We start from the raw sequence: 24841 nt of genomic DNA, 5'->3' as shown, positions 1-24841 counted from the left end.
TACACGTGTGAAACACGCAGGTCTTCTACCTTTTGAAACCTGAAGCTTTATACAAATACTTTACGCCGCCAGATTGCAATTCCTATGTTTCACATTCTGCGACGAAAGGCATGTCAAAAATGATTTAATCTATTTAGACTGATTTTAAATGTACATGCTGCAACAATAAAGAAGTAAAATCTGGGGGAAAAAAACCTACTTTACAGTACCTGTTTTCAACTTTACTAACATAATTTAATAAGAACAAATAACTGTTATATTAGTAGGAAAAGGATAACTATATGCATTCACAGTAAGTGACTAAAGTATTGAGACATAAACTAATTTTAGCTGAAACATGTCAAGTATTGAAAGTGAATACCCTTTTTTTTGTCATTTTAAGATCAGAAACAACAAAACACTGCCTTCAAAAGCAAATGCATTTTCAATGTCTTCACATGTTTTAAAATTGATTTACATTTTAATGGGAGTTGATTGATGGAGTTGTTTTTTGCCTATTAGTCTTCCTCAGCTGTTCGTGATGTTTGTAGAATTGTTAAAGAAAATTGGAAGATAATCAACTGGTTTGTATTGTCAGTTCCACTCCATGTTATGTCTATTGATCAGCAAATGCAATAATACAACACATATTAACTTTAGAATATACTGTGTCTATAATGTTTGATCTACGAATGTATAATTTTTTGAGAAAAAATTATATGAATGCTGTTTGTAATTAAAGAACCTTAGTGAGCGCGCTCACATACCCCACGTCCTCACATTGTCATTGGAGAAATAAAATATGTGTAAGAAAAAAAAATTGAATCATAATTTCCTGTCAATATGCACATCTACATAGTATGTCCTTATTATCTACAAAGTTTCATGAAATTATGTTGTGTGGTTTCAGAGGAGTTGCGATGAAAAACTGTTGCAGAAGACATTGAAGCAAATAAGTTCAAAATGGCGTAACTCCTAGAAAAAATATTGAATCATAATTTCCTGTCGATATGCACATCTACATAGTATGACCTTATTATCTACAAAGTTTCATGAAATTCTGTTGTGTGGTTTCAGAGGAGTTGTGATGACAAACTGTTGCAGTAGTACATTGAAGCAAATAAGTTCAAAGGGGTGTAACTCCTAGAAAAAAAATTGAACCGTAATTTCCTGTCGATATGCACATCTACATAGTATGTCCTTATTATCTAAAAAGGTTTCATGAAATTCTGTTGTGTGGTATCAGAGGAGTTGCGATGACAAACTGTTGCAGTAGTACATTAAAGTAAATAAGTTCAAAGGGGCGTAACTCCTAGAAAAAAATAGAACCGTAATTTCCTGTCAATATGCACATCTACATAGTATGTCCTTATTATCTAAAAAGGTTTCATGAAATTCTGTTGTGTGGTATCAGAGGAGTTGCGATGACAAACTGTTGCATAGTACATTGAAGCAAATAAGTTCAAAGGGGCGTAAATTCCTAGAAAAAAAATTGAACCGTAATTTCCTGTCGATATGCACATCTACATAGTATATGTCCTTATTATCTAAAAAGGTTTCATGAAATTCTGTTGTGTGGTATCAGAGGAGTTGCGATGACAAACTGTTGCAGTAGTACATTAAAGTAAATAAGTTCAAAGGGGCGTAACTCCTAGAAAAAAAATTGAATCGCAATTTCCTGTCGATATGCACAACTACATAGTATATGTCCTTATTATCTAAAAAGGTTTCGTGAAATTCTGTTGTGTGGTTTGAGAGGAGTTGCGATGACAAGAAACAGGACTGACGGACTGACGGACGAACAGACGGACAGACGGACGGACGGACGGACGGAACTCGTTGCGTGGGGTATAAAAAGAGTATTAGATCTGATGTACTCCTAACTACCAGTATTTCTGATCATTACCAAATTAGGATTCAAGTGATGATGAATTGGTAACATGATACAATTTATACCGGTTGCAGCTGACTATTACATGCAATGGAACAGATTAATAACAAATACACTAAAAACTAGAAATTAAAACTTGGTAACAATAAACAAATTAGAAACTGAACAAAACCAACTTTGAACTTTCTACCAATTGAGCAGCAACTGCTGCTCTGAACGTTATAGCTCACCAAGTGGGTTGAAGTACAAAATTTGCCTGACCTTAGGAAAAAATTATCTGGATAAGTAAGGATATGGGTTTTTCATAATTAACACATAATAAAACAACTTGCAAACACTATGTAAAATGGCATGTAATCGAAATTGAATAATGTAATAATTTATTTAAGAAAATTGAGTAAGAACGTATGATATTGAAGGTATACACAAATAACCATCTTATGCAACTGTAACATGTGAACCTATGAAGGTTGATAAAGTAGATATCACCAATTTGACCAAGAAATCAGATGAAATATTATGCTTTGAATATTTTTTTCAAAAAGGGACAAATACCGGTATTTACAAGGATTATGGCTCCACAGATTTTGTCTATTTCAACATGGTAGGCCCGTTAGAGAGAGACAATATCAGAACTGCACACTACTTAATGCCCTGATTATGTTAACCCAATGAAAAACTCTTCAGTACACATGTATTATGAACTGATTATTTTTAATGTGTCATAGATCTTTAACTTGCTTACTCTGTGAAACTCTACATTACAAAGATCTGGACTAATGTTTTATCATTCCTTATGGTGGCTCATAAATATTTAACCGAAATTATAATGCTCAATGGGTAAGATAAAAATTGTATGTATTGTGAAAGTTGAAGTTACTGCCTGTCATATCGTAAGAGTGATTGTGATTTATTGCTTGCTACTGAAAGGTAGTAAACAGGAAGTTGATTTGGGAACAGGAATACATTCTTTGATCATATCCTTTGTTAGTGTACTGCAAATGTGTATAGTTTCATCAACATACAAAAGCCTTAAGTAATGAATGAATTAAGGAAGACACCCATAATGCTGCAATAGTTTTGAAAGGATTCAAATGAATTCCTCATACTAATAAACAGTAAACATCTTGGTTGAGATGATAACAACAGTTGCTTACATCAACCATTTAAAGAAATGGCATGTATTTCATTCTAATCAGATGATGATAAAGATAATGATAATGATGATGATGAGAGGCTGGTTAAGGTTTAGTAGGAAATCAAATGCATATTCAGGATGATAACATTCCAAGGTTTTATGGATATACAACTTTATTATGAACCAGCATGCTGAGAGGGATTTAAATATGCTGTTCTTATGTTGTGCTTTGACACCACATGTCTGAGGTTAGGGGCGGGTTGTGCACCTGCAAACATGTTAAACATGGCAACATTTTGTATACATGGTATATGTCGTTTCTAAGCAAGAAGCCTGTTATTCAGTGATTGTCATTTAGGATGCTGTTTGCCATATTTGTTTTTCATTTGTTTTGGACAGAAATCAAGTTGATAGTTTTCTGATTTGTTTAACATTTGTCATTTTGGTACATTTTACAGCTTACAATGCGGTATGGGTATTGCTTATTGTTGAAAGACATTAGGTGAACTGTAGTTGTTGACTTCTACATAATTTGGTCTAAAGGGGAGAGTAGTCTCATTGGCAAAAATACACCCTTTTTTTATTGTATATTATTAATATCTTAAGATAACAAAATTATACAAATCCACCAATATTTCAATATACATTATATTCCTTACCAGTAAAACCAAGTGGTTACCTCCTTCATTTACTGCTCCAATTATATGTTCATAACTGTACAAATCCATCTTTAAGAATGAAACAACCAGTGAACATATAAACTCTCAACCTACCATTTCTTTATCTCACATGTCGGATACATATTTTTTTTAATATTTTATGTACCTTGACAAAAGAGTTTAGTAAACTATCATGTTGATCACATTTGAAACACAATGTATACTGCTTTTTGAAAAAGCATAAAAAAAATGTATAATGAATTTATTGCATGTGGTACTTTTTCTGCAGTAAAAAAATAAACAATGAAACACAACATTAATAGATTACGTCACCATTAACAGAAGATGTGGTGTCATGAATCCCCCATGGTCCATGGGGGTCACCACTTGACAGTGTTAAACCAATTACAACGTGATAATTTACCCGCTGTGCGATAATAGACTTTTTTGTAGATTTTGTCCAGCTAATCATTCTCAAGGTCTTAAATTTCTGCCTACATATTGAATTTTTCAACATAACAGGAAACTAGAGGCTCTCAAGAGCCTGTGTTGCTCACCTGTATTTACTGATGCTTTGGAAATCATGTAAAATAAGGTTAAAATCATAATTAATAGTATTAGATATTATAATGATATCTAAGATAATAACAAATAAACTGCTTCGCTGAGCGCAGCTAGATACGCCCGCAGAGGTCCAACCCTGAACAGTTGGGGCAAAAATGGACACAATATTCAAGCTTGATTCAGGTCTGAATTTGGATTGTAATTAAATATTTGACATATTATACACAGGCAAATTTTGTTCACGTGAATTTCACGTGAGTCTCATTTCACGTGAAAGTCACGTAAAATTCACGTGAGTTTCACATGAATTTCACGTGAATTTTTGCTCACGTGAATATCACGTGAATTTTTCATGTGAATTTCACGTGAACAGTTTTCACGTGAAATTCACATGAAATTCACGTGAAACTCACATGATCTGACTTACGTGAATTTAACGTGAACTTGTTAATGTGAAACTCATGTGAAATTCATGTGAATTTCACATAAACTTTTTTTCACGTGAAATTCACGTGATCTCACTCACATGAAATTCACATGATTTGACTCACGTGAATTTCACATGATTTGACTCAGGTGAATTTCACATGATCTGACTAACGTGAAATTCACGTGAAATTCATTTGATCTGACCAAGGCTAATTTTTTATATAATGTGCTTACGTGGTTGGTTTTGCACAAGATAAAATCACTGTTTAAAATAATTAAGTGTGTGCACTAATTATTGCCATTTTGACATAATCGCCAAAATGTAAAAATAATTATTGAAGAAGAATTAGAATAAGAATATAGATATTTTATTTGTTTGAAATACAAAAATTAACAAATTCTAACAAAATTTCACAATAAACATTTTAAAAACATACTCAGGAGAACATTTTTACTAGCACTTTAATATAATTTACATTAAAGGGGGACATATAACCATCAAATGATTAATATTTATCTTTTTATTTCGCATGAATTATCTCCCTTGATAGTGGATAAGATGCAACTACAAAAAGATCAGTGTTGGTTTTGAGTTGTATTTTCTATCACTGTTTATATTTATCTCTAGTAGAGCAATAATGGTAGAATTTGTATCTTTGATTTCAAATTCCTAAGATACTTAGAATATATTGATGGGCTAATATTGATTTATCAGTAATATTTCTATTTTCATTTATCAGTAAACTTAATTTCTTTCACACATTTAAAGTTTCCTTTATTTTTGTACTCTTATAAAATATGGGAGGTAACTCCAGCTTTTGAAATAGATTCCTGTTACTGTAATTAAGATCCTTTACTTTCCATAATTGCAAAGAAAAAAATTGATAATGAATATCACTTCAAAACCTGAGTTATCTCCCTTTTTTGCTGTGTATTAAACTTTTCCTCAAACTTATAAGTCAAGTGCAATTTTGAGCTTTGAACCACACATAAGATTAACAATAGGACATATGAATAAAAATAAGTAAGTGTGCTGAAAAGAATTTTATTGGGCCAAATGTTGTCAATAAATGTTAAATTGAATGTTTATCAAACATGTCAAAGTATACATATTGGAAGTGCAGTATATTTTTAAAACTGCTTTGCTATCAGAAATATGAAAAATGTTTGATTTAATATGATTATACAAAAGCGGTAAATGCTAACTACTCCCTCATCTAAAAAAAAGAAAGAAAAAAGAAAATATCTTCTTTCAGGGATTGTATGTGTATCAACTGGATTGCAATTTATGTGTTGGTACACTTCAAAATATTTTATAAACCTTTTTATAATGATCAAGATTTCTCAATTTTTCCTTTTGAGTTAATGAGTAGTCAGGGTTTGTCAATCAATGGGGAAAAAATTTTAAACTAAATATTAATTTTATAATTTCAGTAGTAACTAGGTAGGGATTTATTTAAATTTTATGTTGTGTTTTTTTTTTTACATTCAATGAGTCTATGGGAGTAACATTCTGACTTAACAGTGCTTAATGAAAAATGACAAAAAAATCTTTAGGGTAGGCTATTATTAAGACTAAAAAGTAGGGTAGTTAGGGTAACTACATATATCATCTGCCCCCCCCTTGTGGGAAAAATTTTGGTTGATTATATAGGGAATCACTGAAGCATGACTGGAGCCCCCCCCCCCCCCCCCCCCCACCATGTTTAAGGTCAGTAAGTGCTCCCACCCTATGAAAAGTTCTAAATCCGCCAATGTATATTTTTATTTGGCTTATTAATAAGTATGTTTTAAGGAGAAAATTAAGGATTGTCTGAAATAATTTGTTAATTTATAGCGAATGGTTGGTTAAATTTACAACTTCGATAGATCTGATATTATTTATTAAAAAAAAAACTACAGTCTTGAAACATGAAAAAACAGGAATTTTACACCTAAAAATGCTGTATAATTTTCAAATATTTTTAATTATCTTTTAAAATTTATAGATAATAAACATATTTTAAGTCCTATATAGTGTCCCAGGCAAATGCATTAATGTGCTATGTATGTTATCGAAAATTATTGATTGACATTAAATTATTACCAGAGGCATTAAACTAATTTAAATAATGTCTCTAATATTATTTAGCTGTAATAAATGTGAGGGTATGATTGCCAATTAGACAGGCTGTTAATTGGATTAAACATATCGATATATTCTTCAACTAAATGAAATAACTTCATTGAAATTCTATCTAACAATATAGTTTATATTATATTAAAATATATCAAACAGTTTTAAGGGTTAAACTTTATGCTCTACTAAAGGGGTGCTCCTATGTAAATGATGCTTGTAAACAAACGAATTTGTTATTTGTTCATTTATATGTCTTACCAGAGACATATAATACAATATATATGTCTCTGGTCTTACTTAGTCAGGACTTTAAGCAGTAAATATCATTTTAAAAATGAATTGAGTCAGTAAAGTCGGGATGCTGATTATGCTAAGAAACACTGGATATTGGTCTATAATAGACTATTGAATGGGGAAACCAGCATGTACTATTTGCACATGGTCATGGATAACTATTCTTCGTGACGATATCCGGGACCGGAGGTCGGTTTTTAAAACGCTTGAATGATTCAGATGAATGATGCAAATTGAAGACGCCGGTAGCCAATTGCAACTGACAACAACTTGAACAAGTACTTGTTTCTGTTTATTTAACGAGACAAACACAATCAAGGAGTTATGAACGCATAGAAACTCGAGGAAATAAAACAGGTAACTCAAATAAATGATTTAATAGTGCAGAAATAAACAGAAATAGTGAGAATGTTTTTCAACTTTTCGTCTTTTGTCCTGATCAGTTCACAGTTGTAAAACTCCGTTTAAAATAAACACCTATTAGACACACACACATGTATACTCAAAAGTTGATACAAAACAAGAAAACTCGAAGAAAAAATTCCATCTTCGTCATCCAACTCATGGTTTGAAAAAATAATGTTTGATTCTATGAATTGACCTCAGCTCCGGGCTCCTGTAGCCCTAGCTCCGGTTGATTATTTCTTTGTTCAGAGTCATTTAACCATATTGTAATCAGGTTACTAGGGCAAATAGAGGTATAAAAAAGAGAAATAGCTGTAGAGAAGGAGTTACGATTTTGTGTACCAGAGAAATGTACTTCAGAGATTTAAGATTATGCCACTGTATTGTTGAGCCTGCAGTTTTAATAGATGTTGTAAACTTATATTACTGTTACTTTGGATTTTGAATAATTCAGTAATGAGAATTGAACTTTTAATCAACTTTGTGTTAATGTTCACTGGCAAGACTTCGTTCAGACTACACCAGGATTCCATCAATCACGCTACCAGTTCTTTTCTAGGGTAATCCTGTAACACTGTAATCAGTGACACTGTGTACGAGTGAAAGGCACGACCTGAAACTAATACACTCAACAACACAGCACAAACACAAGGATACACACTTTAGTTGAAGTTGTATAACCAACTTTTCGTCACAGGTTATACTTTGAGAATTTACATGCAACTTTAAAAAAACAATTATTTCTGAAAATTGAAAAACATACATGCATGATTGAAATAGATAAAACCATGATAACAAATATTAAAATGTTTATTATCTGTTAAGAAAGAAAAGTTCATTATTTAAAGCCTTTATTTTAGCATTTTTTCATCAAAAATCAAATTGATAGCTGAATTATTGCATCAAAGGCAATAAAATGCTCCGCTGGGGCGCAGCTTGATACGACCGCAGAGGTCAAACCCTGAACAGTTGGGGCAAGTATGGACACAACATTCAAGCTTGATACAGCACTGAATTTGGATTGTAATTAAATATTTGACACAGCATAGGTTTCTGACACAGAATGAAAGTGGTCTAAGAACTTATAATTTTTTAATTTACCTATTCATACATGTGATGGACTGTGAAACTCAGATCAGGAGATTGGGAAATTTTGGTCAGGAGATTAGGACTCAGATCAGGAGGTTTTTAATCGACATAAATTTTGTCGTAAATGTAACCGTGTGCTGTAAAAATGGTCTTTTAAAGTGTGTTTTCTTCAACTTTCCATCCAATTTATTATGTTTATAGTACCCTTGTACTTATAAAGTTTCTCCATCCTTATATTTTACATGTTCAATCTAACATTTTTTTTTTTCAGTATGTTCTTTAAATTTTTTACTTCATATTCTATAAAACATTTATTGCAACCAGAACATTTGTTTAACTATCTGCAAATAGCTTTTGTTTGCATACTCAGAAAATCATTCTAACTGTAAATCAAGGGTCATAGTTATTATATAAATTTCAATTTAAGCCTTGAAAGGAAGTATAGAATCCTCAAATAATTTTCAAATTATTATTTTTTTATTTGTCCTAAGACATTTAAAATCATTTATTTACCATCCTTTTATGATTATTTGTTCAATTTATATTTTATTTATATTCTTTTAAAAATTTTCATTATTAAAAGGAAAGTAACTTAAAACAGGATAAATCAAGGGAAGTAACCCAATAAATACACAGTTTTTGTTACACAACGGCAGTTAGCCTGAGGTAAAAAATCATTGATTACCAGTATGTTTGACACCCAAGCTGACAAGTGAAGCCATATAATTATGCATGTTAATTGATTTACAGGTAAAATATAACTTCAGGTAATGTGAGTTACACCAGATGCCTGAGATGATATGTTGGGCAGAAATTTTTCATTCATGAAAAATTTCATACACGGGATTATAATTTTCCTGGTCAACCGGAGGTTGGGAGGAGACTCCTGAAAACAGGATTATTGTACTCCTGTCGGGAGGTTCACATGTATGCTATTCAAACCATATCATTATTATTTGCTATTATATAAAAATCAGAAATAACCAATTTAAAATGGAAAATTTTAAAGAAAAAAAAAGGAAAAAAAAATCTTCCCCCCCAAATTTTTTGAACCCCCTTATGATTCATCGCCCCCACACTCAATCCCAGCTTTCCCTTTGTGGTATGGTACCTTGCAGTACAATTTTAGAGAGATCCATTCACTTGAACACAAGTTATTGTCTGGAAACTAGAAAAATGCTTGTTTTTTTGTCCCTTTTTGGCCCCTAATTCCTAAACGTTTAGGGCAATTACCCCCAAACTCCAACCCAGCTTTCCCTTTGTGATATGGAACCTTGCAGTACAATTTCATAAAGATCCATACACTTACAAACAAGTTATTGTCCTGAAACTAGAAAAATGCTTGTTTTTTGCCCCTTTTTGGCCCCTAATTCCCAAAATTTGGAGGAAATTACCCCCAAAAATCAATCCCAGTATTCCCTTTGTGATATGGAACCTTGTGATACAATGTCAGAGAGATCCATACACTTACACACAAGTTATTGTCATGAAACTAGAAAAATGCTTGTTTTTTGCCCCTTTTTGGCCCCTAATTCCTAAAATTTGGAGGCAATTACCCCCAAAATCAATCCCAGCATTCCCTTTGTGATATAGAACCTTGTGGTACAATGTCAGAGAGATCCATATACTTACACACAAGTTATGTCTGGAAGTTACAACAATGCTTATTTTTGGCCCCTTTTTGGCCCCTAATTCCTTAACTGTTAGTACCATAACCCCCAAAATCAATCCCCACCTTCCTTTTGTCGTATTGATCCTTATGGTAAAATTTCATTGAGATCCATTCACTTAAACTAAAGTTAGAGTGCGAAAACTAATGTGTATTCGGACGACGACGCCGGACGACGACGACGACGACGCCAACGTCATACCAATATACGACCACAAAAATTTTTTTGCGGTCGTATAAAAACCATGCTATTTAAATAAAGCAAAAGGTTCATTTATTTCAATTTTACTAATAATTAGATATAAACTAAAACTGTATGTTTAAAATGTTGGTAAAACTACAAATTGACAAAATTTCTTATTTGCAACATTTTTATACGACCGCAAACAATTTTTGCAGTCGTATATTGGTATGACGTTGGCGTTGTTGTCGTCCGAAGACACGTTGGTTTTCGCACAATAACTTTAGTTTAAGTGAATGGATCTCTATGAAATTTTACCATAACGTTCAATACCACAAAAGGAAGGTTGGGATCGATTTTGGGGGTTATGGTACCAAAAGTTAAGGAATTAGGGGCCAAAAATAAGCATTTTTTTTACATTGTACCACAAGGTTCCATATCACAAAGGGAATGCTGGGATTGAATTTGGGAGTAATTGCCTCAAAATTTTAGGAATTAGGGGCCAAAAAAGGGGCAAAAACAAGCATTTTTCTAATTGCATGACAATTACTTGTGTGTAAGTGTATGGATCTTTCTGAAATTGTATTACAAGGTTCCATATCACTATGGGAAAGCTGGAATTGAGTTTGGGGGTAATTGCCCTAAACGTTTAGGAATGAGGGCCAAAAATAAGCATTTTCTAGTTTCCAGATAATAACTTGTGTTCAAGTGTATGGATCACTCTGAAATTGTACTGCAAGGTACCATACCAGAAAGGGAAGGCTGGGATTGAGTTTGGGGGTGATGAATCATAAGGGGGTTCAAAAAATTTGGGGGGGGATTTTTTTTCGGTCCAAAATTAAACTTAGTTTGATTTTAACAAAAATTGAATTCTTGGGGTTCATTGATATGCTGAATCCAAACATGTATTTAGAGTTTTGATTTTGGGCCCAGTTTTCAAGTTGGTCCAAATTGGGGTCCAAAATTAAACTTAGTTTGATTTAAAAAAAAATTGAATGTATGGGGGTTCTTTGATATGCTGAATCTAACCATGTATTTAGATTTTTGATTTTTGGGCCCCGTTATCAAATTGGTCCACATTGAGGTCAAAAGGGTCCAAAATTAAACTTTGATTGATTTCATCAAAAACTGAATTCTTTGGATTCTTTGATATGCTGAATCTAACCATGTATTTAGATTTTTGATATTGGACCATAATAAAGGTCCAAAGGGTAAAAAATTTAATTTTAATTTTTCTTTGTTGTTCTTAATCATGTTAATAGCAACTTCAATCCATTGCTTTTTGATGTTTGATAATACGTGTTTAATATTAGTAAACAATAAATATATAAGCTAATTGTTTGCAAAACTCTTTGAATACTTTTTATAGTCTTGCATCTACACGCTGTTAATAAAGTACTGTTTTCTCCCTTTCAGCAGTACATTGTATTACAACAAATGGTCAGAGGAGTTGACTGATAATGGACTGGAGTAACCTAGGGTCCAATGACTCTGAAAATGCATGACAGTACTGGCATGTGAACATGTATGTCGACAGCCAATTCTAAGTAACCTTAAACGTATACATTGTATATATACAAAAGACCTGCAATAATGGTATGTGGATCTATGGGTGACTTATATTTCACTGTTGTCACACAGTGTTGTGTGGCTTTATTACTGGTCAGACTATCTATCCTTTACTATTATAAAGTTCAAATATCATGTACATGATTATGACTTGCATTGTATAAATTATGATGCAGCATGATATCTTTTTGACCTACATTTTATGTCTCACTGATTTATTAAGTACATTGAATATGTACATGTATGTGGGTATATCATGTACATGTGCAGTACTTTTGGGTCTTGCACAAATACATTGCCATTGGAGTTAAAATAAATTTGATCGCTGACAATGACAGAGTGTTTTGAACATTGCCTCATAGTGTTGATCAGAATACCTTTATATTAAATCAATAAAATTTTATTGTCACAGATAGAAAATATTTAGTATTTTAAAAATAAGGAGATGGGTAGGATTGCCAATGAGAAAACTTTCTGCCAGTCGACATGAAGGGGATGTAAGAAATTTTAGGTCACTGTATGACCTACAACAATGAACAAAACCATACTGTAGTGTCAGCTGTACAAGATCCTGAAAAAATGAATAACAATAAATGTCAATTCAAATCAGAAAACTAGTGACATTCTAATTACCAGTATTGGTAATATAAAATTTTAAAAAACTGACACTTATTTTCTCTCTCGTTAAATATTTTTTTTGAAATATTCACCAACATGACCAAGAGAGAACTGTATTGCCAATTTATTTTTTATCGGAAAGCAGTGCATCAATTTCAGGTGTTTTACGTGATAATCACAGGAATTTAAATTTTCAGAATTAACTCCTCAGATGTCAGTGGAATGGAAGTAATACACATCATATGTTTCAATGAAATTAATATGATTAATGATGGGATAAGACGTAGAGGAGATCCTATATCTACAATACATGTATATGTAACTGGTATGTATATTTGTTACAGTATTAATAGTCCAAATGGTATAACAATAACAAAAATACTGAAGGCAATTTCAAAAAAGGGAAGTTCATGCATAAGGTAGTGGCTGCTGGGTTTTACTATTTGTATTATTAAGCTTTACAATGTATATTTCATAGGGTAGTTGACTTGGATGTTTCATAAATTGTATACAGATGCCTTTTTTTACAATGTTTCTGTCCATCATATGTTGGTTGGCCATGTTGGATCACATTTTAATGGTTCAGCGACTGCTTGAAAAAAAGTTTAGGCTTTTTTGCTTTGTGAATTTCTTTTTTTTTACATTATGAGTAAATTAGGATATCTGTATTTGGAATATTGGTTCCTTGCAATGTTTATATGTACACGTACATGTCTGTGAGACAGGATCACCTGACCTTACTTCATGGAGCTGTCAAGGTAAAAGTTACGTGATTAACACATGTCGGTCCTTTTCTCAGATATAGTAAGCAGAACTTGAGTAGATCAACTGTATTTGGTGTTTAGAATGAACAATGACCTCATTTCCATGGTTCATTGGTCAATGTTAACTTTTATTTCTTGTAGGCAATATGTCAAGTATATATGATGTATGGAATGATTGTAAGTTGTACATGTCCATGATGTCTGTCTGGACAGAGTTCATCTGACCATGCATGATCTGATTTGGATGGTTCATTGGTCAATATTAAGATTTAATAATTTAGTCTGTTTAGTGTATACTATACATGCTACATGTATAATCAATTAAAAGATCAGCTTTTTATACATCCGTCAAAGTTTTGATGGGATGTACATTTTTTGTATTATGGTATACAAATGTCGTCTGTCTGTCCGGCGTAAACATGTCGCACCGTAACTTGAGAACGACTTATCCAAATTTCATGAAAAATAAGATAGTTGTTTCTTATGATGGTCAAACAATCTGTATACTTTTTGGTGAAAATAAGATTAAAACTTTTTGAGTTACGGGACTTAGTAACTAAAACAGGTGTGTGGTTTTTCGTCACATGTCGCGCCGTATCTCAAAAACAATTGATGATTATTGCTTAAAACTTTACACACTTCTTAGTTATACTAATCTTAAGATCTGTATACTTTTTGGTTTTGATTCAAAATTTTATTTTAGAGATATTGATTTTTTTTTAAAAAGGGGGGTTTCACATGTCGCTCCGTACCTCAAAAACGATTTATGATTATTGCTTGAAATTTTACACACTTCTTAGTTATATTAATCTAAAGATCTGTATACCTTTTGGTTTTGATTCAAAATTTTATTTTAGAGATATTGAGTTTTTTGTAAAAAAAAAAGGGGGGGGGGGGGGGGGCTTTTCTCATCACTTGGCGTCGTCGTCTGTTAACTTTTTCAAAAATCTTCTCCTCTGGAACTACTTGGCCAAATTTAACCAAACTTTGCCACAATCATCATTAGGGTATCTAGTGTAAAAAGTGTGTCTGATGACCCCGCCTACCAGACATTGCTTAAAATGGAACATAGTGGTAAAATGCTGTTTTTGGATTATATCTCTGAAAGTAAAGCATTTAGAGACAATTTGACATTGGGTAAAATATGTTCATCAGATTATGATATATAATATATCTGTCTGTTGTTGGGTTGCTGCCTTTGAATTAGTAATTTTAAGGAAATTTTGTAGTTTTTATACGACCGCAAAAATTGAAAATTTTTTGGTCGTATATTGGTATGACCTTGGCGTCAGCGTCGTCGTCGTCGTCGTCTGGCGTCGTCCGCCGTCGTCCGAAGACACATTGGTTTTCGCACTCTAACTTTAGTTTAAGTGAATGGACCTCCATGAAATTTTACCATAAGGTTCAATACCACAAAAGGAAGGTTGGGATTGATTTTGGGGGTTATGGTACCAACAGTTAAGGAATTAGGGGCCAAAAAGGGGCCAAAAATAAGCATTTTTGTAACTTCCAGACAATAACTTGTGTGTAAGTGTATGGATCTCTCTGACATTGTACCACAAGGTTCCATATCACAAAGGGAAGGCTGAAATTGATTTTGGGGGTAATTGCCTCAAAATTTTAGGAATTAGGGGCCAAAAAAGGGGCAAAAAACAAGCATTTTTCTAGTTTCATGACAATAACTTGTGTGTAAGTGTTTGGATATTTCTGAAATTGTACTACAAGGTTCCATATCACAAAGGGAAAGCTGGAATTGAGTTTGTGGGTAATTGCCCGAAACGTTTAGGAATAGGGGGCCAAAAAGGGGCCAAAAATAAGCATTTTTCTAGTTTCCAGACAATAACTTGTGTTCAAGTGTATGGATCTCTCTGAAATTGTACTGCAAGGTACCATACCACAAAGGGAAGGCTGGGATTGAGTTTGGGGGTGATGAATCATAAGGGGGTTCAAAAAATTTGGGGGGGGGGGATTTTTTTTTCTTTTTTTTCTTTTTTTCCTTTTTTTTTTTCTTTTAAAGTTTTCCATTTTAAGTTGGTTATTTCTGATTAATATTTAAAAGCAAATAATAATGATATGGTAGGAGATACACACCAAACAGGATGTGTAAATTATTATATAATAAGTATTGTGCAATAGCAAGAAATTTTCAATTGCACAGTATTGCACAATTGCAAGAAATCTTCAATTGCACAGTATTGCGCAATAGCAAGAAATCTTCAATTGCACAGTATTGCGCAATAGCAAGAAATATCCAATAGCACAATATTGCGCAATAGCAAGAAATTGTCAATTGTACAGTATTGCACAATAGCAAGAAATATTCAATTGCACAGTATTGTGCAAAAGAAGATACTTCGTATAAATTGCTTATTTCTTGATCAATTTCAATGGGGTTTTATTCTTGAATTCTTGGGGTTCTTTAATATGCTGAATCTAACCAAGTATTAAGTTTTTGGATTTTGGGCCCCGTTTTTAAATTGGTCCACATTGAGGTCCAAAGGGTCCAAAATTTAACTTTGTTTGATTTCATCAAAAATTGAATTCTTGGGGTTCTTTGATATGCCGAATCTAACCGTGTATTTAGATTCTTAATTTTTGGTTCCGTTTTCAAATTGGTCTACATTAAGGTCAAAAGGGTCCAAAATTAAACTTAGTTTGATTTTAACAAAAATTGAATTCTTGGGGTTCTTTGATATGCTGAATCTAAACATGTGTTTAGATTTTTGATTATGGGCCCAGTTTTCAAGTTGGTCCAAGTTGGGGTCCAAAATTAAACTTTGTTTGATTTCAACAAAAATTGACTTTGGGTTCTTTGATATGCTGAATCTAAACATGTATTTAGATTTTAGATTTTTGGCCCAGTTTTCAAGTTGGTCCAAATTGGGGTCCAAAATTAAACTTTGTTTGAGTTCAACAAAAATTGAATATATGGGGTTCTTTGATATGCTGAATCTTACCATGTATTTAGATTTTTTATTTGTGGGCCCGCTATCAAATTGGTTCATATTGAGGTCAAAAGGGTCCAAAATTAAACTTTGTTTGATTTCATCAAAAATTGAATTATTGGGGTTCTTTGATATGCCAAATCTTACCGTGTATTTAGATTTTTAATTTTGAGTCCCGTTTTTCAAATTGGTCTACATTAAGGCCCAAAGGGTCCAAAATTAAACTTAGTTTGATTTTAACAAAAATTGAATTTTTGGGGTTCTTTGATATGCTGAATCTAAACATGTGTTTAGATTTTTGATTATGGGACCAGTTTTCAAGTTGGTCCAAGTTGGGGTCCAAAATTAAACTTTGTTTGATTTCAACAAAAATTGAATATATGGGGTTCTTTGATATGCTGAATCTAACCATGTATTTTGATTTTGGGCATTGGACCATAATAGGTAAATTAAAAAAATTGAAGTTCTTAGACCACATTCTTTCTGTGTCAGAAACCTATGCTGTGTCAAATATTTAATCACAATCCAAATTCAGAGCTGTATCAAGCTTGAATGTTGTGTCCATACTTGCCCCAACTGTTCAGGGTTCGACCTCTGCGGTCGTATCAAGCTGCGCCCAGCGAAGCATTTTATTGGTTATTATCTTGAATATTATTATAGATAGAGATAAACTGTAAATAGCAATAATGTTCAGCAAAGCAAGATCTACAAATAAGTCATCATGACCAAAATAGTCAATTGACCTGATAAGGAGTTATTGTCCTTTAAAGTAAAATTTAACAATTTTTCGTAATTTTTTTTAATTCACAACAGTCTTCTCCTGAAACAACAGAGACAAATAAACTAAACTTGGCCACAATCATCATTAGGGGATCTAGTTTTTAAAAACATGGCAGACATGGCTAAAAATAGAACATAAAGGGAAAATGCAGTTTTTGACTTGTATCTCTGAAACTAAAGCAAAAGTATAACAGTTACATTATTTCATGCATCAATTGTAAATAAAAATATCAGGTGAGCGACACAGGGTCCTTGGAGCCTCTAGTTTGGTGTATGCAATAATTGTAAATGTTGTAAGGTGCACATGTCTGTCTGGCTTGGTTTATCTGAACTTGACCTTAATATGAATTGCTTGACAGTATATTTTTATGAATCATTGGTAATGTTAAGTATATTTGGTCCTTATCGTAAACTTATAATTATTCTTGTATCTTTAGGACAAGCACCATAAAACAGAGGGGACATACAAATACCTGGAGTCTGTCTATCCCTTTGGCCTTATAAGCGCTCTCACTTGCATGTCTTGTACAATTCTTGTCAAATTTTTAGGAAACTTATTTTGATAGGTTATATCAACAATGTCTGACAAGTTTTAAAATCAGTGCCAATCATTCATTTTTAAAAGAGTTATGCCCCTTGGAAACATTAATTATTTGGAAAATTGCATTGTTATGGCTCTTGTGTACAATTCTTGCTAGAATTTTATGAAATTAATATTAAATAGGTTTATATCATCAGAATGATCAGAGCATTTTGATTTCCATCTGTAATGTTTACAAATTCCAGATTTCATGGCAAATTTCAACCATTACAAACCTCCACAAGCTCCATAGCAGAGGTAATCAAAAAGTAGTGCAGCAACAAACAACAACTATTAATATTCCACTCCAGTTAATCCGACACACAATATACATGTATGATTATATACATAGATATAAGAAGATGTTGTATGAGTGCCAATGAGACAACTCTCCATCCAAGTCTCAATTTATAAAAGTATATACATATATGTACCCGGTAAGTTTAAATATTAAATTGATGTTATCATTTTTGCTTGAATAGTAAGGCAATATTTAATTTGATGTATATTTTACAAAATAATATATGCTGGTTTTTTTTTTTTATTACAGCAAATGTATTCCAAGAGTTTATGGCTGATTATGCAACTACAGGATTTTATCATGGAAGCAACATCTTAGAAGGATAAGTGCAAATGTATGAAGGAAGCCTTGTGTATAAATACATGTAGCAATTACATATGCAGGAGAGAACACTTAAACATTACTAACATGTAGTCATGATATGGGCGTGGTGCATTCTAGAAATCTAAACACCAGGAATTAAATATTGTATATATTTTTTTTCAACTACAAGTACTTTCAGTATATCATACAATTCTAATTCAAATTATTGTGTCAACATGACAGTTACTGTCTAAAAATGGAAAATGCTTGTTTTAAAATGAATTTTTTATAAATATATAAATAACAAGAATTTTTAGCTTATTGTGAAGCCAAACTTTGAGATCTTTTAATGGTATATGCCTGTTGTTTGTCACCATTTATTTTCTTTTTGACTTAACCTTAAGATCAGTGGTAAAATGAAAAACTGAAAACCATATATGAAATAAGAAAGAAATGGTTGTAAATAACAGCAAGACTTTCAATATGGTATATCAAATATATTTCACAGAACTTTCTATTTCAGTTTATTAATACAATGAGGTTTGAGGTATAAATCAATCCGACAGTAACACAACAACAAAAACACCTGAAAAGTCCTCAACAATAGACAGGTGTCGAAACAATATGTCATGATCTGTTTTAATTGACCAGAGTACATGAGTATGTGGCAGGGTGAACTACCTTTTTTCTTCAAAAAACTCATAAGAAGAATTGGCATCTTTTGCAAGTAATACTTGTCCATAATGTGATTGGAATGTCTCAAAACTGATGAACACAAAAAGACTTATACATACATATTAAAAATGAAATATACATCAGTGCATACATCTTCTATAAATAAATCACCTTCCATACATCAAATTAACAAAAATATTGAGACTTGAACACAACCAAAAATGTTCTAGGAGTGAACTATGGTGCCCTGGATATTTGCTTGCCTTCTTGGTTTTATTGAATCTATCTGCTGCATTGAAGATATTGTGAGTTGGAGTTGATGAATAAATATTATGTGTATTGTTTAGGACCAAGAAATTTAAGATACAAAGAGAAAGTAAAATAGAATGGAAGTATGAATTCATCCTCAAGACCAAGAAGAATATTTATATATATCAAAATAGAATGTGTACTAGATTAGCATTTACTTATCTAAAATATGCTGAAATACTGTCAAATTTGTGTGATTGAGACTCAATTCACCTTAATTTCATTTAAAAAAAATAATGTGAAAGCTCGATTCACATTAATTTCACGTGAAAAATTTAACGTGAATTTCACGTGAAAGCTCGATTCACGTTAATTTCATGTGAAAAGTTTCACGTGAATATCACGTGAAAGCTCGATTCACGTGAAATTCACATAAATTTAACGTGAGTTTCACGTGAAAAATTTCACGTGAGTTTCATGTATAAGCTCGTTTGAGGTGAATCTCACGTGAAAAATTTCATGTGAAATTCACGTGATTTTCACGTGAAATTTACGTGAACAAAATTTGCCTGTGTATATAATATGTCAAATATTTAATTACAATCCAAATTCAGACCTGAATCAAGCTTGAATATTGTGTCCATTTTTGCCCCAACAGTTCAGGGTTGGACCTCTGCGGGCGTATCTAGCTGCGCTCAGCGAAGCAGTTTATTTGTTATTATCTTAGATATCATTATAATATCTAATACTATTAATTATGATTTTAACCTTATTTTACATGATTTCCAAAGCATCAGTAAATACAGGTGAGCAACACAGGCTCTTTAGAGCCTCTAGTTTCCTGTTATGTTGAAAAATTCAATATGTAGGCAGAAATTTAAGACCTTGAGAATGATTAGCTGGACAAAATCTACAAAAAAGTCTATTATCGCACAGCGGGTAAATTATCACGTTGTAATTGGTTTAACACTGTCAAGTGGTGACCCCCATGGACCATGGGGGATTCATGACACCACATCTTCTGTTAATGGTGACGTAATCTATTAATGTTGTGTTTCATTGTTTATTTTTTTACTGCAGAAAAAGTACCACATGCAATAAATTCATTATACATTTTTTTTATGCTTTTTCAAAAAGCAGTATACATTGTGTTTCAAATGTGATCAACATGATAGTTTACTAAACTCTTTTGTCAAGGTACATAAAATATTAAAAAAAATATGTATCCGACATGTGAGATAAAGAAATGGTAGGTTGAGAGTTTATATGTTCACTGGTTGTTTCATTCTTAAAGATGGATTTGTACAGTTATGAACATATAATTGGAGCAGTAAATGAAGGAGGTAACCACTTGGTTTTACTGGTAAGGAATATAATGTATATTGAAATATTGGTGGATTTGTATAATTTTGTTATCTTAAGATATTAATAATATACAATAAAAAAAGGTGGTATTATTGCCAATGAGACTACTCTCCCCTTTAGACCAAATTATGTAGAAGTCAACAACTACAGTTCACCTAATGTCTTTCAACAATAAGCAATACCCATACCGCATTGTAAGCTGTAAAATGTACCAAAATGACAAATGTTAAACAAATCAGAAAACTATCAACTTGATTTCTGTCCAAAACAAATGAAAAACAAATATGGCAAACAGCATCCTAAATGACAATCACTGAATAACAGGCTTCTTGCTTAGAAACGACATATACCATGTATACAAAATGTTGCCATGTTTAACATGTTTGCAGGTGCACAACCCGCCCCTAACCTCAGACATGTGGTGTCAAAGCACAACATAAGAACAGCATATTTAAATCCCTCTCAGCATGCTGGTTCATAATAAAGTTGTATATCCATAAAACCTTGGAATGTTATCATCCTGAATATGCATTTGATTTCCTACTAAACCTTAACCAGCCTCTCATCATCATCATTATCATTATCTTTATCATCATCTGATTAGAATGAAATACATGCCATTTCTTTAAATGGTTGATGTAAGCAACTGTTGTTATCATCTCAACCAAGATGTTTACTGTTTATTAGTATGAGGAATTCATTTGAATCCTTTCAAAACTATTGCAGCATTATGGGTGTCTTCCTTAATTCATTCATTACTTAAGGCTTTTGTATGTTGATGAAACTATACACATTTGCAGTACACTAACAAAGGATATGATCAAAGAATGTATTCCTGTTCCCAAATCAACTTCCTGTTTACTACCTTTCAGTAGCAAGCAATAAATCACAATCACTCTTACGATATGACAGGCAGTAACTTCAACTTTCACAATACATACAATTTTTATCTTACCCATTGAGCATTATAATTTCGGTTAAATATTTATGAGCCACCATAAGGAATGATAAAACATTAGTCCAGATCTTTGTAATGTAGAGTTTCACAGAGTAAGCAAGTTAAAGATCTATGACACATTAAAAATAATCAGTTCATAATACATGTGTACTGAAGAGTTTTTCATTGGGTTAACATAATCAGGGCATTAAGTAGTGTGCAGTTCTGATATTGTCTCTCTCTAACGGGCCTACCATGTTGAAATAGACAAAATCTGTGGAGCCATAATCCTTGTAAATACCGGTATTTGTCCCTTTTTGAAAAAAATATTCAAAGCATAATATTTCATCTGATTTCTTGGTCAAATTGGTGATATCTACTTTATCAACCTTCATAGGTTCACATGTTACAGTTGCATAAGATGGTTATTTGTGTATACCTTCAATATCATACGTTCTTACTTAATTTTCTTAAATAAATTATTACATTATTCAATTTCGATTACATGCCATTTTACATAGTGTTTGCAAGTTGTTTTATTATGTGTTAATTATGAAAAACCCATATCCTTACTTATCCAGATAATTTTGCCTAAGGTCAGGCAAATTTTGTACTTCAACCCACTTGGTGAGCTATAACGTTCAGAGCAGCAGTTGCTGCTCAATTGGTAGAAAGTTCAAAGTTGGTTTTGTTCAGTTTCTAATTTGTTTATTGTTACCAAGTTTTAATTTCTAGTTTTTAGTGTATTTGTTATTAATCTGTTCCATTGCATGTAATAGTCAGCTGCAACCGGTATAAATTGTATCATGTTACCAATTCATCATCACTTGAATCCTAATTTGGTAATGATCAGAAATACTGGTAGTTAGGAGTACATCAGATCTAATACTCTTTTTATACCCCACGCAACGAGTTCCGTCCGTCCGTCCGTCCGTCTGTCCGTCTGTTCGTCCGTCAGTCCGTCAGTCCGGTTTCTTGTCATCGCAACTCCTCTCAAACCACACAACAGAATTTCACGAAACCTTTTTAGATAATAAGGACATATACTATGTAGTTGTGCATATCGACAGGAAATTGCGATTCAATTTTTTTTCTAGGAGTTACGCCCCTTTGAACTTATTTACTTTAATGTACTACTGCAACAGTTTGTCATCGCAACTCCTCTGATACCACACAACAGAATTTCATGAAACCTTTTTAGATAATAAGGACATATACTATGTAGATGTGCATATCGACAGGAAATTACGGTTCAATTTTTTTTCTAGGAATTTACGCCCCTTTGAACTTATTTGCTTCAATGTACTATGCAACAGTTTGTCATCGCAACTCCTCTGATACCACACAACAGAATTTCATGAAACCTTTTTAGATAATAAGGACATACTATGTAGATGTGCATATTGACAGGAAATTACGGTTCAATTTTTTTCTAGGAGTTACGCCCCTTTGAACTTATTTACTTTAATGTACTACTGCAACAGTTTGTCATCGCAACTCCTCTGATACCACACAACAGAATTTCATGAAACCTTTTTAGATAATAAGGACATACTATGTAGATGTGCATATCGACAGGAAATTACGGTTCTATTTTTTTTCTAGGAGTTACACCCCTTTGAACTTATTTGCTTCAATGTACTACTGCAACAGTTTGTCATCACAACTCCTCTGAAACCACACAACAGAATTTCATGAAACTTTGTAGATAATAAGGTCATACTATGTAGGTGTGCATATCGACAGGAAATTATGATTCAATATTTTTTCTAGGAGTTACGCCATTTTGAACTTATTTGCTTCAATGTCTTCTGCATCAGTTTTTCATCGCAACTCCTCTGAAACCACACAACATAATTTCATGAAACTTTGTAGATAATAAGGACATACTATGTAGATGTGCATATTGACAGGAAATTATGATTCAATTTTTTTTTCTTACACATATTTTATTTCTCCAATGACAATGTGAGGACGTGGGGTATGTGAGCGCGCTCACTAAGGTTCTTTAATTACAAACAGCATTCATATAATTTTTTCTCAAAAAATTATACATTCGTAGATCAAACATTATAGACACAGTATATTCTAAAGTTAATATGTGTTGTATTATTGCATTTGCTGATCAATAGACATAACATGGAGTGGAACTGACAATACAAACCAGTTGATTATCTTCCAATTTTCTTTAACAATTCTACAAACATCACGAACAGCTGAGGAAGACTAATAGGCAAAAAACAACTCCATCAATCAACTCCCATTAAAATGTAAATCAATTTTAAAACATGTGAAGACATTGAAAATGCATTTGCTTTTGAAGGCAGTGTTTTGTTGTTTCTGATCTTAAAATGACAAAAAAAAGGGTATTCACTTTCAATACTTGACATGTTTCAGCTAAAATTAGTTTATGTCTCAATACTTTAGTCACTTACTGTGAATGCATATAGTTATCCTTTTCCTACTAATATAACAGTTATTTGTTCTTATTAAATTATGTTAGTAAAGTTGAAAACAGGTACTGTAAAGTAGGTTTTTTTCCCCCAGATTTTACTTCTTTATTGTTGCAGCATGTACATTTAAAATCAGTCTAAATAGATTAAATCATTTTTGACATGCCTTTCGTCGCAGAATGTGAAACATAGGAATTGCAATCTGGCGGCGTAAAGTATTTGTATAAAGCTTCAGGTTTCAAAAGGTAGAAGACCTGCGTGTTTCACACGTGTATACAGATGCCTTATGTTTTCATCCATTATATGTCCCTTGTCTGTAACCACATTTTTTTATTCAGCCAAGCTGGATCTATGTGATCACTCTGGATTTGGAGATGGTGTAAAATTCTAAGTTGAAGACATGTCATGAAAATAGTTGTGTTTCTATGACTTGCAGAAACTGTATACACCATTTTAAGTAACAACTGCCAACTTATAATATGTTACTTGTCCTTAAATTAAGAACAGGTTGGGCGAACATGTTCTTAAATTATATATAAATATACTAAATAAATAAATGATTTGGAAAATACGTTGAAGGTATAAAAAGTCATGAGAATTCTGAATGCAAAATACGTTGAAGGTATCAAAAGTCATGAGAATTCCGAATGCAATTAGGTAAATTTCCGTTAATATATACTAAATAAATAAATGATTTGGAAAATACGTTGAAGGTATAAAAAGTCATGAGAATTCTGAATGCAAAATACGTTGAAGGTATAAAAAGTCATGAGAATTCCGAATGCAATTAGGTAAATTTCCATTGATATGTTAACATGTTGAACTTCAACCACGGGTTCAACCGGGGTTAATAAACCAATTGACAAATAGAGATCTCCTTGCGCT

General features: G+C 32.4%; 1 long non-coding RNA gene across 2 annotated transcripts in view; it reads left to right on the top strand.

The window, feature by feature from the left end:
- The first annotated feature begins 7087 nt into the window (after window positions 1–7087).
- Window positions 7088–24841, top strand: part of LOC127738715 (uncharacterized) — a 39736-nt gene continuing 21982 nt past the window's right edge. The window contains exons 1-4 of one of the 2 annotated variants that reach the window (XR_008000144.1): window positions 7089–7430; window positions 11834–12013; window positions 12802–12929; window positions 18224–18587. This is a non-coding gene — a long non-coding RNA (uncharacterized LOC127738715). Of the gene's footprint in view, window positions 7431–11833; window positions 12014–12801; window positions 12930–18223; window positions 18588–24841 lie in introns of those variants that run through there. The other variant, XR_008000145.1, reaches the window with a different exon arrangement.

The sequence above is a fragment of the Mytilus californianus genome, unplaced genomic scaffold, assembly GCF_021869535.1.
Source record: "Mytilus californianus isolate M0D057914Y unplaced genomic scaffold, xbMytCali1.0.p SCAF_4, whole genome shotgun sequence".
Taxonomy (NCBI): Eukaryota; Metazoa; Mollusca; class Bivalvia; order Mytilida; family Mytilidae; genus Mytilus; species Mytilus californianus.
Note: the sequence above shows the minus strand (reverse complement) of the source record. Positions and strands in the feature narration are given on the sequence as shown.